A 14,437-nucleotide genomic window follows, 5' to 3' on the forward strand; every position below is an offset into this window, starting at 1 on the left:
GGTTGTGCAGCCATCACCACAATCTAATTCTAGAACATTTTCATTATTCTGAAAGAAACCCTGTGCCACTCAGCAGTCATCCATTCTCCCCTCCCCCAGCTCCTGGCAACCACTAATCTGCTTTTTGTCACTGGATTTGCCTGTTCTGGACATTTCATGTAAATGGAATCATACAGTATTTGGTCTTTTGTGTCTGGCTTCTTTCACTTAGCATAATGCTTTCACAGTTTATCCATGTTGTACCATATACCAGTACTCTGTTCCCTTTTATAGCTAAATAATATTTCACTGTATGAATAAACCACATTCTGTATGCACATTCATCAGTTGTTGGACTTTTAGGTTGTTTCCACTTTTTGCCTATTATAAGTAATACTGCTCTGAACATTTGTGTACAGGTTTTTCTGTAGACATGTGTTTTCAGTTACTTTGTGCATATTCCTAGAAGTGGAATTGCTGAGTCAAATGGTAACTGTTTAAGGAATTACCGAACTGATTTCCAAAATAGACCATTTTGGATTCCAAGCAGCAATGTATGAGGATTCTAATTTTTCCACATCTTCTCCAACACTTGTTATTATCTTTTTGATTATTCCAATTTTTTACGTTTACTTTTTTATTATGTATTTTTGAGAGACGAAAGAGAGAGCACGAGTGGGGGAGGGGCAGAGAGAGAGAGAGAGAGAGAGAGAGAGAGAAGAGAAAGAGGATCCAAAGCAGGCTCCACCCTGAGAGTAGAGAGATTGATATGGGGCTTGACTTGAACTCACAAACTGTGAGATCATGACCTGAGATGAAGTTGGGTGCTTTAACCAACTCAGCCACCTGTGAATTTTTGATTATTGCTATCTTAGTGAATGTGAAGTGATTATCTCATGATGGTTTTGATTTGCATTTCTCCAATGATTAATGATGTCAAGCATCTTTTCATGTGTTTATTGACCATTTGTATATCTTCCATGAATACTTTGCAATTCTGTCTTAGTCCTTAGACCTTTGGATTGCTATAACAAAATACTACAGACTGGGTCATTTATGAATAACACAAATGTATTGCTTAAAGTTCTGGAGGTTGGGAAATCCAAGATCAAGGTGACAGCATGATAAAATTCTGGTGAAGGCCCTCTTCATAGTTCATAGCTGGTGCATTTTCACTGTGTTCTTATATGGTAGAGTAAGCTAGGAGATCTCTCTGGAGCTTCTTTTATAAGGCACTAGTCCCTTCTTTAAGGTTCCACTCTTATGACTGAAGCATTTCCCAAAGGCCCATCTTTTTTTTTTTTTTTCCTTAAGGTTTATTTATTTTTGAGAGAGACAGAAAGAGCATAGGAGGTGCAGAGAGAAAGAGACACAGAATCCAAGGCAGACTCCAGGCTCTGAGCTGTCAGCACAGAGCCTGCGATGGGGCTGGAACTCAGGGACCACCAAATCATGACCTGAGCGTTAATCTTTTTTTTTTTTTTTTGAAACATCACTGAGTTGATTGAAGAGGCCAGGATTTTTTTTCCTGCCCTTCATGTCCCTCCCTATGCTGTGTTTGGCATTGGGTAGCCACCAAACAAATGTCGGTTGAGTTGAATGATAGTGAACATAGATGTGGAACTGGTATGCAGTAAGCATTTATCTGAAGAGGTTAATAACAGCTATCATGTTTTGAGTACTTACTTAGTGCCCAATAGTGTATTAACTACTGACATACTCATTGTCTCATTTAATCCTTACAACAATTCTATCAAGTATACGTTCTTCCCCCAGTGGATAAGGTAAGACACTGAAGGGGTGCCTGGGTGGCTCAGTTGGTTAGGAGTCTGACTCTTGATTTTGGCTCAGGTCATGATCTCCCAGTTCGTGGGTTCCAGCCCCACTTTGGGCTCTGCTCTGACAGGACAGAGCCTGCTTGGGATTCTCTCTCTCTCCATCTCTCTCCCCCTCCACCACACAATCTCTCTCTCTCTCTCTCTCTCTCTCTCTCAAAATAAATAAGTAAGCTTTAAAATTTTTTAAAAAATAAAGACACTAATGCTTAGACAGGCCAAGTAACTTGTCTAAGACCACACAGTTGATCTGGGATTTGAAAGAACCCTTGGCTTGGATGGTATGTGCTCATTTTAACCACCATGTTCTCAAGTGAAGGCAACAAGCAGGAGGTGAAGAAGCCAGAGGATGTGGAGGAGGGGAACCTAGAGGCAGACTGGTTGTGAATAGTCATGCTAAGGGCATTGATGCTATCTTTCAGACTTGTGAAACTTTGAAATAGATGTTGTTTAAGAGTCTTATAGGTTAATTTTGCAAAACTATAATACTTTCTTTGTTTTTAAGTTTATTTGTTTTGAGAGACAGAATGTGAGTAGGGGAGAGAGAATCCCAAGCAGGCTCTGTGCTGTCAGCATGGGACTTGAAATCACTGTGAGAGCATGACCTGAGACGAAACCAAGAGTCGGACGCTCAACCAACTGAGCCACCCAGGCGCCCCCAAAACTATAATTCTTTTTTGACATGAATCAAATATTGAAACTCTTTGAGTTTGCCAATTCCACTGATTCTATATTTTACTTCCAAGGTTACATTTCTCTTTAGCCAGCTTTTTACCTCTTTCTCTCAAATTTTATATTTTTACTTAAAATATTTTTACCCTTCCTGGACTCATTCCCCTCTGAATCTTGGTATGGTAATTCTACACTCTCCTATGCCTTCTATCAGATGTTTTTATATTTTGTGCAGCTTTTCTAATTGTCTTTAGCGGGACGGTTTTTCCAAACTATCAAATCTATTATCAATGACAGTGAAAGTTTTATGTTCTTTTTATTTTTATTTATTTATTTTTAATGTTTATTTATTTTTGAGACAGAGCATGAACAGGGGAGGGGCAGAGAGAGAGGGAGACACAGAATCGGAAACAGGCTCCAGGCTCTGAGCTGTCAGCACAGAGCCTAACGCGGGGCTCAAATTCAAGGACCGTGAGATCATGACCTGAGCCAAAGTCGGACGCTTAACCGACCGAGCCACCTAGACACCCCTTTATATTCTTTTTAAATTAATAAATGTAAGATTATGTTATGATGGAATGGTGGAATTAGAATGCCCCAAGTCTAGCAGAAGTCTTGTTGATACTAGATTTATCTGGGAGAGGTTCTGATGTCCCCAAACAGTGTGTTCTTAAATATCTTCAGTTTTTATATTAAATTAGCGTTAATTGCTCATTACTGTTTTTTGAATGCCAATATAGGTAACATACAGTGTTATAAATTAGTTTCAAGTGTACAATATGGTGATTCAACAATTCTATACATTACTCAGGGCTCATCATACTCATCATATATATATATATATATATATATATTTTTTTTTTTTAATGTTTATTTATCTTTGAGGAAGAGAGACAGAGCATGAGCAGGGGAGGGGCAGAGAGAGAGAGAAAGAGAGAGAGAGGGAGCACAGAATCTGAAGCAGGCTCAGGCTCTGAGCTATCAGCACAGAGCCCAACACGGGGCTCGAATCCACAAACTGTGAGATCATGACCGGAGACGAAGTTGGAGGCTTAACCGACTGAGCCACCCAGGCGCCCCAGGGCTCATCATTTTAAGTGTACTCTTAATCCCCTTTACTTATTTCACCCATCCCCCTACCCACCTCCTCTCTCATCATCTGTTTGTTCCTAAGAGTTAAGAGTCTTTTTTTTTTTTTTTTTTTTTACTTTGTTCATTTGTTTCATTTCTTAAATCCCACATATGAGTGAAATCGTATGGTCAAATAAGTCTGGCTGACTTATCTCATTTAGCATTACACTCTCTAGATCCATCCATGTTGTTGCAAATGGCAAGATTCCGTTAATTTTTATGTCTGAATAATACTCCACTGTGTATATATAGCACATCTTCTTTTATCTGTTCATCTCCCAATGGGCACTTGGGTTGCTTCCATAATTTGGGTATTACGAACAATGCTGCAATAAAAATTGGGATGCATGTATCCTTTCACATTAGTGTTTTCATATTCTTTGGGTAAATAGCCAGTAGTGGAATTACTGGATCACATAGTAGTTCTAGTTTTAATTTTATTTATTTATTTATTTATTTATTTATTTTAACGTTTATTTATTTTTGAGACAGAGAGAGACTGAGCATGAATGGGGGAGGGTCAGAGAGAGGGAGACACAGAATCCGAAACAGGCTCCAGGCTCCGAGCTGTCAGCACGGAGCCCGACGCGGGGCTTGAACTCACGGACCGAGAGATCATGACCTGAGCCGAAGTCGGCCGCTCAACTGACTGAGCCACCCAGGCGCCCCTAGTTTTAATTTTTTGAGGAACTTCCATACCTTGGCTACACCAGTTTGCATTCCCACCAACACTGCCCGAGGGTTCCTTTTTTTCCACATCCTTGCCAACACTTGTTTCTTTACTTTTTTTTATTACACTGTTTTTCATATACAGTTTTCTTAACTAATGACAGTCATGGTTCTTGGCTGCTGTAATGGAACCGCCTGAAAGCCAAGCACCATATCACATGCTTTTCATAGTCATTTCAACATTTAAACCTAATGTCAGCATTGTCCTTCACTGAGTCTATGGGAGGTTGACTTGCTTAAGGTTCCATATTTAAAGATTTTTTTTTTCCTGTTTGGAAAAGATAGAGCATGAGGGGGCAGAGGGAGAGAGAGTGAGACTCTTAAGGAGGCTCCCAACTTGGGGCTCCATCCCATGTCCCTGGGATCATGACCTGAACCGAAACGAAGAGTCAGATGCTCAATCAACTGAGTCACCCAGGTACCCCAAGGTCCCATATTTAATAGTATAGTTGGGACTTGGACCCACCAGGGACATACTGATCTTATTTAAGATAATATTTTGATATTGTATAATATCCTATTTTAAGGTTGGGGCTCCTGGGTGGCTCAGGTTATGATCTTGCAGTCAGTGAGTTTGAGCCCCTCAAATATTTTGATATTTATATATCTCTCTCTCTCCCCTGCTCACATTCTGTCTCTCAAAAATAAACATTAAAAAAAATTTAAAAATATATTTAAGATGTATAGGCCAGGAGGAAATAAAGCTTCTCTCTCTCTCTCTCTCTTTCTTTTTTTAAGATTTTATTTTTAAGTAATCTCTATAGCCAACATGGGGCTCAAACTCACAATCCTGAGATTAAGAGTCATACATTCCACTGACTGAGCCAGCCAGGTGCCCCAAAACTTTCTTTTCAAGACATCTACAGTAATTTTCTTTTATTACATGCATAGTTAGTGATTAAGACAATTGGTGGGTATAGCAATCCTTAATCCCCCCAAACCCACTAACACTTCATTTATTATGACGAAGCAAAAAGTAACCCTATAAAATATGGCTTTATGTTCATAAAGTTAAAATTTTAATTACAGCATCAGTGAATGCAGTTTGACTCATTCTCAAATGATGCAGTTTAAAGAGTTAATGATGGGCATTCACAATTTATAAATAATAGTAAAACATTAAGAACCATTTATTTTTTTTTTAAACAAGAGGCAATTGAATAAGTATTCGGAAGTCAGGTAAATCAAACACATTTTGGGGGAAATTGCATTTTTTAAAGTAGCCACTAAGAGTGAGTATCTATGGGAGCCCCTGGCTGGCTTAGTTGGTAAAGCATGCAACTTGATCTCTGGGTTGTGAATTTGAGCCCCATATTGGGCATAGAGATTATTTAAAAATAAATCTTAAAAAAAAAAGAAAAAAGTATCTATGGAAACACTATTATAATCATTTATGCAAAAACATTCCTAACAAAGATATGCAAGTTTTTTTTAATTTAAGTCTGCACATTTAGCACAGCTACAAGCTTGAGCTCTATACCTGTTGATTTCTAAGGTGAACTGTGATGAAAATAACCTTTTTGTTCTTTTGTTACGGCAAGTATATCTTCTCTGGACTTCACAAAGTATTTCTAAAGGGCTTTATATTGCAAAAGTTCAAAAGGATCACCTTCAAACACAGAAGTGGTGCCAAGTTAGAAGAACTGAGGACCTAGTAAGAAGTAGGAAGAACCTTGAGGACATTTTATTTTATTTTATTTTATTTGTCTTATTTATTTATTTATTTATTTATTTATTTATTTATTTTTGAGAGAGAGAGAGAGAGAGAGATTTAGAGAGAGAAGTGGGGTTCTCCTGAAGCGGGGTTCTTGTTGACCCATAGTGGGGCTTGAGCTCACCTGACGTGCAATTCGAACCCAGGTACTGCGAGATTATGACCTGAGCCGAAATCAGATGTTTAACCAACTGAGCCACCCAGGTGCCCTATTTATTATGTTACATAAGAACTAATGTGTCCATTGAATAAGTATTTGGCTGTCAGGAAAACCAGACTTTGGGAAAAATTAATTTTAGGCATTCTACTATTATAAAAATATTACAGGCTCAATGGCAAGTTTTTTGGTTTTATTTATTTTTTGGTTCTCCCTGAAAAAAGTGGTAATTCCTGTCTTCTCTCAACCTGAGCTAAGTTCCATGAAAAAGAATTATTCATTAAATCAGAAACACCAAAGGTATGAAGTGGCTCCAATATAATTGCTATTCTCTGTTCCATTACCGGGATGAACAAAGGGCACCCTTTACTCCAAACATCAAAAACATCTGTCCAGTAGTTGCCCTGCTGAAAGAATATAACTTATTTCTAGGCAGACAAATACATTTCTCCATAGATTGTGTGAAACTCTAGGAAATGAGTTCAAGGACTAAAGGAGTTAACCTTTCTTGAATAACTGATCTTGTCTCAACAAAAAATTTTGCATACGTTCATTTTCAAAATATACTTTTCTCTGATTAGGAGACTTAGTTATACAAGGGTGATTTCTAGTTGAAAAGTAAGGGTTTTCAGATCTAAGACAAACCAATCGCCCCTCCTTAGTTCTTCCTTTGAAAAAGTAGCTGTTATTTGTGATGATGAATTTATTTATTTATTTTTTTTCCCAATATATGAAATTTATTGTCAAATTGGTTTCCATACAACACCCAGTGCTCATCCCAAAAGGTGCCCTCCTCAATACCCATCCCCCACCCTCCCCTCCCTCCCACCCCCCATCAACCCTCAGTTTGTTCTCAGTTTTTAACAGTCTCTTATGCTTTGGCTCTCTCCCACTCCAACCTCTTTTTTTTTTTTTTTCCTTCCCCTCCCCCATGGGTTTCTGTTAAGTTTCTCAGGATCCACATAAGAGTGAAACCATATGGTATCTGTCTTTCTCTGCATGGCTTATTTCACTTAGCATCACACTCTCTGTGATGATGAATTTAATAGGAGCATCATTGTTGGCTTTTGAAAGGACTAATTATGGAAAACGGTACAAAAAAAGTAACATTTCAAACTGGAAAAGTAGAGATTTAAAGGCTGATTACATCTATCCATGTGCCTCTTATATTCATTGTCCCCTTAGCTCCTTCACAGCCACGCTCCAGTGTGACTTTCCATAGTCATAGTGCTGCCAGTGTCCTTGCACATGCTGTGAACCTTCATCGGGGGCACATACATTTCTTCTCTCCCTCTAAATGTCACCAACTCCTGCTTATCCTCCTTAGGTTTCAGTGGAAATGTCACTTCCTCTGGGAAGACTTCTCTTTCATAGCTTTTCTGGGCTCATCCCCATTCTATACTGCATCATGATTGTCTGTTTGTGTCTCTCCTGAGATGTTAGGTTCTTTTTAAATTCTTTTTAACAATTATTTATTTTTGAGAGAAAGAGAGCATGCGTGGGAGAGGGGCAGAGAGAGAGGGAGACGCAGATTTAGAAGCAGGCTCCAGGCTGTGAGCTGTCAGCACAGAACCTGACATGAGCCTCGAACTCATGAGAGGTGAGATCATGACCTGAGCTGAAGTTGGATGGTTAACTGACCCACTCAAGCGGCCCTTGAGATGTTAGGTTCTGAGGGCCAGGCCCAGCACCATTTCTGCATATTAGAAGTCCCCAACATTTATGAAGTCATCGTATGGGTTTTGATTATTTATTTTTTGTTATTATTAAGTTGTTTAAAGATTTAAATGGAAAGGTTCATTATAAAAAATGAATTAACAAGTTTCAAAGAAAATGTTTTTGGATGTGGAGTTTTTTAAGGTTGTTCAACAATTTTAAGTTAGATTTTGTTAAACTTATGAGATAATTAGATCTAAACCTCAGGAAAGAAGTTGTGTGTACGTAAAATGATTAGAGCTTCTCAGAGAAACTGAATTTTTATGATTTTGCTATTAGACTTGATGAGACAATAGGATTATCTAAAAACTGAGGGTTCAGTGCTATCTAGTGTCAGCTCTCTAGCACGTGGAGAAGGAGCCCAAAGATAGAGACCTTCCTTTTTTTTTCTTTTTTAAAGATATTATTGATATAAAATACACAGGACAGACTAGCAATAATAAGAAGCAAATTTCAATATATCATTCACAAAAAGGGACATTTTCTAACTATCAGCATCCTTTGTGATTTGTTTTTGACAAGCACCTATACATACTCTTTGGATTTCTGTGTCAAATTATGGCTTTAGACTGTAATGGAGTAAACTTGTCAATTTGAAGTTAGTACTAAGAATTGTTGAGAAACTAGGGAGAGGTGATATTTCAGCCCCATTAATCTCTGGCATTATCTCTGCTTCCCCTCACTGACAACAGTTCTCCCTTGGCAATTATTTTTTTTTTTTTTTAATTTTTTTTTCAACGTTTTTTATTTATTTTTGGGACAGAGAGAGACAAAGCATGAACGGGGGAGGGGCAGAGAGAGAGGGAGACACAGAATCGGAAACAGGCTCCAGGCTCCGAGCCATCAGCCCAGAGCCTGACGCGGGGCTCGAACTCACGGACCGCGAGATCGTGACCTGGCTGAAGTCGGACGCTTAACCGACTGCGCCACCCAGGCGCCCCTCCCTTGGCAATTATTGAAGACCATCCTTCACTTGTTCCTTAATTCTTATTTTTGAAGATCAGTTATTTATTTTTTATTTAAAAATTTTAAAAATGTTTATTTATTTTGAGAGAGAGTGATAGAGGGAGCAAGCAGGGGAGGGGCAGAGAGAGAGACAGAATCCCAAGCAGACTCCGCACCATCAGCAGAGAGCCCAATGTGGGACTCCAACACACTAACCGTGAGATCATGACCTGAGCTGAAATCAAGAGTCAGACGCTTAACTGACTGAGCCACCCAAGGGCCCCCAAAAGCAGTTACTTTTACCAGCACTAAGCAGGACTGCTAGAGGGAATGGGATAGACCCTATGTAGACCTGGCCCCTTAGAAGGAAAAAAGGGTCACTGCAGATAAGCCTCAGGGAAGGAAGTGGGGGACAGAAAGAAGCCAGGGAAGGCTGTGTGAGATCAGCCACCTATACCCAGACTATTATTGTTTACCCAATCACCCAGGAAGATCTCCCATTAACCTAAGGTTTCTGTGTCTCACAAGAAATAAAACCAAGCTAACTTCAAGATCTCTGTAAGAATTGTGAACAATATGAGCCATCCTTTTCTTATTCTTAATGATTGGAAATTTATAAAGTACGGTACTTAAAATATCTTTACCCAGGTATCACTACAAAAGCTGTGACCCCCTCTCCCCCAACAACGTGTAAGAAAAGAAATATAGAAGGATTTTATGGGAGAGGGGAGTGGGGTGTATACTGGAAGGATTTTGTGCTACAGAGGTGTCCAATTTGAGAAAGCATGATCACTCCTGAGATTAACCTAGAAGAAAATTCCTCCTAGGTGGTGTTTGTATGTCTTGTTTCTTGTGGATGCAGAATGGCTTATGCTTAGAAAGAGAAGTAGAATTTTAAAATTATTCATAAATTTATCTCTGAGGGCACAAGATTTACTTTTTTAAAAGCACATTTAATGTAATATTCATTTAAATACCAGTCTTCTAGGAATATGAGCCACTACAAAGTATGTAGGATTTTGCATTTAAAAATTTTTTTAGGGGTGCCTGGGTGGCTCAGTTGGTTAAACATCTGACTTTGGCTCAGGTCATGATCTCACAGTCCGTGAGTTTGAGCCCCACATGAGGCACTGTGCTGACAGCTCAGAGCCTGGAGCCTGCTTTGTCTCTCCCTCTCTCTCTGCCCCTCTCCTGGCTTGTGCGCGCTCTCTCTCTCTCTCTCTCTCTCTCTCTCTCTCTCTCAAAAATAAACATTAAAAAAATTAAAAAATTTTTTTAAATTAAATTAAATTTATTTATTTATTTTGAGAGAGAGGGGGAGAGAGAAAGTGCAAGCAGGGGAGAAGGGTAGAGGGAGAGAGAAATCCCCAGCAGGTTCCACACTCAGAGTGCCTGATGTGGGGCTCCATTCCATGACCCTGGGATCATGACCTGAGTGGAAGGCAAGAGTCAGTCACTCAACCAAGAGAGTCCCCCAGGCCCCCTGCTCCCAGAGTGTGTAGTTTTGAAGATGTTTCAACCTTAAAGGTTATTTGGGGGATATTTACCAATGTCTATTGTTGGGTATTGAAAACGAAGAGGAGTTATAGACAAAGCAGTGTAGACAGTTAAACTTCAGCTCAAGTCAAGTTCTAACTTCCTGTGTAGTGTGAATTAAGTAATTTTATCTCTTTGAGCCTTAGTTTATCTATGAAATAATGTAGTTAGACTCAATTTTTTTCTCTGATGTTCTCTTTTAGTTCTACAATCATTCGATTTCAAAAAAAATTTTTAAGTTTATTTATTTATTTGGAGAGAGAGTGCACATGTGAGCCTTAGCAGGGGAGAGGGGTGCAGAGACAGAGAGGGAGAGAGGGAGAATTCCAAACAGGCTCCACACTGTCAGCGTGGAGCCTGATGCGGAGCCACGACTTGAGCTGAAATCAAGTGTCTGACACTTAACTGAGGCGCCCCTACAATCATGGGATTAAGAGAAAAGAGATTCTATTTTGTAATATTTGAAAGAACCTAGAAGTTACTACAAAATTAAGTACAACTCATGCAACTTAACAATCATGATTTCTTGTGAGAAAAACAAATAGACTTAAGTGACATAAGCAAGTTCTGAGTAAGTAAGACTGCAACACAGGGTTTCTTAGTTTCTGATCTGCCATTTTCCATCACAATCTAGTGGTGTGTACTTTGCCCTGAGTGATAAGAGAGTGGGAATGGCTTTCCTGACCTCCAATTTCTCAGCTAGCAATGTCTGATTATTTTCTCCATCAAAGCTTGCCATCACCTAAGCCTTGAGTCGAGAGACTGACAAATCACTAAGTATAGGATTTAGAGCAGATGGTCACAACCAATGCAGGTTACCAATCTATTCTGTGTTCAAACAAGTGCAGATCTTCATGGTATAGTATCAGTTGGCTATTTTGAGTCAATGTGAGCTCTGGTCACTTTAATTAACCCTCATATTTAGCTGAGATGAGCTTTGGCTTTATTTATTAATTCATTTTGCAGAACACGGCACACAGACTTCCACTGTTTGCTTAGGTTGCCAAGTGCAGTGTTGTATGACTTCATGAGTATCCCATGCAGTGAAAATTCTGTCAGTGGGGCTTTAAAAAGGGGTCTGCCTTCTCACTGATGTGGATTTTCGGTACACCTAACACTTGGAGCCTGATTTTGTTTTATTGAGATGAACATGGATCACATAGGTAATAGGTTGATTTTCAGCATATGATTTATTATATATCATGGCCAACTTCACTAAATATTGAGCAATCAAGCTGGGAAAATGTTGATACTTTTTAAAAATTATATTCAAGTATTCAAGGGGGAGAGGCATTATTTGTAATTGAAATGCAAGGAACTTTACCCTTGCATGCACTGACAGGAATGTAAAATGGTATAGACACCACAGAAAGTTTGGTGATTCCTTGAATAATTAAAATTATCATATGATCCAAAATTATCACATGATCCAGCAATTCTACTCCTAGGTATATATTAAAAGAATTAAAAGCAGGGACTCAAATAGATACTCGTACCCATGTTCATAGCTGTATTTTTCACAATAGACAAAAAGTGGGAACAACCCAAATGTACATCAACAGAAGAACAGATAAACAAATTTGGTGTATATACACACAGTGAAATACTATTGAGCCTTTAAAAGGAATGAAATTCTGGGGCGCCTGGTTGGCTCAGTCACTTAAGCTCAGGTCATGATCTCACGGTTCATGGGTTGGAGCCCCACATCTGCTATCAGCACAGAACCCAATTCAGATCCTCTGTCCTTCCTCTGCTCATTCTCTCTCTTTCAAAAATAAATAAATGTTAAAAAAATATCTTTTTTTAAAGTGTTTATTTATTTTTGAGAGAGAGACAGAGTGTGAGGGGGGGAGGGTCAGAGAGAGACACTGAATCTGAAGCAGACTCCAGACTCTGAGCTGTCAACACAGAGCCCGATGCGGGGCTCCAGCTCACAAACCCTGAGATCCTGAGGTGAGCCAAAGTCGGATGCTTAACCAACTGAGCCACCCAGGCGGCCCAAACTTAAAAAAATATCTTATTTAAAAAAAAAAAAAAGGAATGAAATTGTGACAATCTTAGAACATGGATGAACCTTGAAAACATTACAAGAAGTGAAGGCCAACTGTTGTGTGATAGCAGTTATATGATATACTAGAATAGGCAAATTTATAGAGACAGAAGGCAAAATAAAAGGTAGTAAGGGCTGAGAGAAGGTGAATGAGGACTTATTGTGGAATGGATATAGAGTTTCTGTTTGGGATAATCAAACAGAGCTGGAAATGGAGGGGGGGGGGAATAGTTTCACAACATTGTGAATGAATGTAATGCTACTAAATTTGTACACTTATCAATGGTAAAAATGGCAAATTTTATGTTATGTATATTTTATCATGCACACACACACAAACTTCAAAGAAAAAGAAATGTAGGGCCGTTTTCAAATCTTGTTGTATTATGTCCTGTTTTCCTACCTGCTTCGGGGATGCTTCATTCACCACAGAGAGCTTCTTGGTGTGGGCACAGTGTGCTTGAAGTTGCCCTGAAAGATGTAGATAGGTCAGAATCCACTGGTTTTGCTACCAGGAGGCTTGCTTTCTACATTTGTTAAAAATTTGAGGGTGGGTAGGTGAGAGAGAGGTAGTTTAAAGTCGGAAAAGAGTGCATGTTGGACTTACCATCCTAACAAGAAAAGCGTGCTTTTGTGGCAAACCGAAAGGCTAGGAATCCAGGGTGATGAAATACAGGCCTTCCGGCCCTCGCTCTGTTCCTGATTTCTGGTTGTGGGAATCTGTTCTGAATCCAACTGCAAGTGGAAAACCCATCTTTGGCTGAGCGGCAAGGGAGGCCCTCCTGCCAATCCCCTAAATGTGTTGCTGAAACTTTGGCCCTGGGAGGATGGAGCTGAGGCTGTCTTCCCAAGATCTGTGCAGCTGTCAAGGTGGCTATGATGGGACTGTGACTGGCCTCTTCACTACATTTTGGCAGTGACCTTGAGACCTGCCAGCTCACAGCAGCTGTCTTGGTTCTTTCTCTCCTGCCACTGTTGCCTGGCCAGGGGGCTTAAGGGGAGGGAGCTGAACTCCTCTGGCTCTGCCACTCTCAGGGTCTGGCAAGTTCTGGCTCTGGTGCCCAGCTCTCCCAGTGCCTACCACCCACTGGGCACAGTGGCGGTCCAGGTGCGTGAGTGTGGGTGGCTGCCTGTGCCACCTCTGGCTTCGCTCCCAATTCCTGGGAAGTGGGTGGCCCCGACTGACCATCAGCCTGCTGCGCAGACAGGCTGCACGTGGGGACCCACTTGGCAGCTCCACCGGGAGATGCTCGGTGACAGCTGATGATCTTGGGAGACAGAGGAGCCAAAGGTGCCCCTTCTATCCCAAAGGTCTGAGCCCACCTTGGGACAGTAGGAATTTTCTCTGGGAAATGAAGGTCACCAGAAATGTGCAGAGCAAGAGAGAAGTCTTTTTTTTCTCCAGCCACTCAGAGTGGCAAGTACATTTTGTAAACTCCTCCCCTTCTCCTTGTCCTCATCCTGTCCTTTTCCTTTTAAGTGGCTTCATTAGTATTTTCTAATCCGCCTTTGTCATTGGACATTTATTGACAGAAATCAAATTGCTGTGTTTCTGGGCAAAGCGCCTGCTGCAAAGAGGTGTGGTTCCCGGGGAATGAGACACGCAGCCCAACAGCTGAGCCTACACTGTCCTCACATAACCTCCCTGCCTTAAATATCGCCAATATTTAGCCTTGCCTTATAAAGTAAAAATGCACAATACCTTCCAGAGTTTCAGCAAGCCCAAATGCCCCCCTCGGCTCAGTTATATCTCCTGTACGTTGGAGGCAGAGCCGCGCACCCCTCCCCCCGCGCAGACCTGCCCTCGGAGCCGCCAAGAGGTTACTAATCAGGGAGCCTCCGCCATCGATCCGATGGCGGAGACCTGGGGGATTTGTGTGCATTGTTTTTGCTGAAGCCTCCTGTGATTTCGGCGCGACCAGATCCTCTGCAGCGCACTCCATGTCGCAGCTTGTGGCTGCCTGTGTCCTGTG

General features: G+C 40.5%; 1 protein-coding gene across 5 annotated transcripts in view; it reads left to right on the top strand.

Annotated features, from left to right (window-relative positions):
• Positions 1–14,437, top strand: part of TET1 (tet methylcytosine dioxygenase 1) — a 135,820-nt gene that overhangs the window by 24,734 nt on the left and 96,649 nt on the right. Inside the window, exon 1 of one of the 5 annotated variants that reach the window (XM_058696527.1) lies at positions 14,245–14,437. The exons of the other annotated variants lie outside the window; for them this stretch is intronic. The gene's annotated coding sequence lies outside the window, so the exon portion shown is untranslated. Of the gene's footprint in view, positions 1–14,244 lie in introns of those variants that run through there. 5 annotated transcript variants of the gene reach the window in all.

Source organism: Neofelis nebulosa, chromosome 13, assembly GCF_028018385.1.
Source record: "Neofelis nebulosa isolate mNeoNeb1 chromosome 13, mNeoNeb1.pri, whole genome shotgun sequence".
NCBI lineage: Eukaryota > Metazoa > Chordata > Mammalia > Carnivora > Felidae > Neofelis > Neofelis nebulosa.